The 2,015-nt window shown below is 33.1% G+C and overlaps 1 protein-coding gene across 6 annotated transcripts in view; it reads left to right on the top strand.

The window, feature by feature from the left end:
- The window catches only part of LOC102676221 (glutamate receptor ionotropic, kainate 1), a 153,303-nt gene that overhangs the window by 97,243 nt on the left and 54,045 nt on the right, over positions 1–2,015 (top strand). The window lies entirely within an intron of this gene.

Genomic DNA, 2,015 nt, shown 5'->3' with positions numbered 1-2,015 from the left:
TATATATATATCTTTCAACATCCGTCTGTCTGTTTTCGACTGGAATCTACATTCTACAATATCTCCAGCAACTTTAAACAAATCCTCCATCCATCCATCGAACATCTCAAGAATTCTATTACAATCAAATTACAATCTTTAATCCCTTCGCTTTAGATTCATCGAAAATTTCGAAATTTCACGAGAACCGATTCGAGATACCTTTGAATCGATCGGTCGATATCCGCGCAAAGGATCGGACGAAACAAGTGGCGGAAGACTTAAAAAGCCCGAAATTCCACGAGTAGATGATAGCCTCCCTTTATCGTCCACGGGACCGTTTATACGGGGCGAAATATTATATCGCCACGTGCTGCATCAAGGAAGAACCGGGCAGAGATCTCTTGTCTAGGAGAAACCCGTGGAAGCTTACATCCTTATTCGTAGAAGCGGAAAAAGAGAACGATATGGTAGGAGGGAAGGAATGACGTTCGCCGATCGATACCGCAAGTATAGCTTCGGGGATAGATACAGAACGAAGACCCATAATACTTGCTCGCGGGGTATTTAATCTCCGAAGTCTCCGTAATGCTATCGAGAACGATATATCGAGGAAAAACGATTTATAACTCGATAAAGGAAAAAAAATATTGTTCAAAAAAGAAAGCAATAATCCGGCTTGCCTTGTTCTATAAAATTGTCGAATGAATTATGGATCTGGATCGACGATTTTGCAATTTTCTTGAAGAATGGCGGTTAATTATAGTTGACGTTACACTGTACGATTATTTTTTTTTTATAATAGCGTTAAATATATATGAAAAATTACACCAATTTGTTATGGGTACATCATGATCACATTAATGATCGACACGGTGAAGAGATTAATCGATAAACAAATTAATAATGATATATAAATAATATTCGCTAAAAATCTTGATTTTTAATATTTTTAAATTTTACTTAAATTAATTACTTATGATAAAAAAAAATTCCTAAAAACACGTATTCACCATATCTCTGTATCAATCTATTCCTGTATCAACTTACTCCAATCTTCATTAACCAAGTTCAGTCATTTCCTTTCTTCATTTATATTCATTAAAACACAAATTTCCGCGTAATGAAGAAAATTACGCACGAAATAGCAAAGCTCAACTCAAATAAAATTCGAAAATCAGCAAGTAAATCGGATAACCTCGTTGGAACTTTCCTTCCCAATTAGTGTATGTTTGTATCTCGAAACTGATTGCATCCGCAACGAGCCGGACATTTATTCGAAAAGCAAACTACTGTCAGAAACTCGTTTTCCTTACTTACATCGTTACCAAGGGATCTTCTTTGCGTTAGTCATTCGACGACCGCAATTCCCGCGAGAAATAATAAGATAATAGAGCCGAAAAGGATATATCAGGTGGGAAGAGGGATGCAATTTGCTCTGTTGCAATTAGATTTAGCGATAACCAGTGAGATTTCCAACATACAACGATTCGTTTCGTTCACGAAACAAACACCACGGTTCGCTTCTTGCGAGGATATCAACCGTTTATATCGTGATTCCTTATAAAATAAAATCTCGCGTTGAAGTTTCTATTCCGGTGAATTATGATTGAAGGGATATTTTAATCTTTAATTGTTGAAAAACTTTGAATCGAATAGACTATAAGGAATCGATCGTTGTATAAACATTGAAAAAGGGAGCAATTGTATATTAGAGTGGAATGAAAAAATTATAATTGTATAATTATTTTTTAATAGTGGAGGATATTGAAGATTTGATACGCAAAAAATAATTTTTGTGAAATTAATTTCTGAAGTTATATCCGCAAGAATTTTGTTTTTTGATTTCTTCGTTCTTAAAAATGAAAATTAATGTATAAATTTTTGGATAAAAATTTATTTATTAATCAATTTATATTTTAACAATTTAAACATTATTATGAAAGGAAATTTTTATTGGTTATTGAAAGAGATGAATAGCAAAAAAATTCAATATCTTATTCCACTCTAATATACTTAAAAATAAAATATTTTCA

Source organism: Apis dorsata, unplaced genomic scaffold, assembly GCF_000469605.1.
Source record: "Apis dorsata unplaced genomic scaffold, Apis dorsata 1.3 scaffold_99, whole genome shotgun sequence".
Lineage (NCBI taxonomy): Eukaryota > Metazoa > Arthropoda > Insecta > Hymenoptera > Apidae > Apis > Apis dorsata.
Note: the sequence above shows the minus strand (reverse complement) of the source record. Positions and strands in the feature narration are given on the sequence as shown.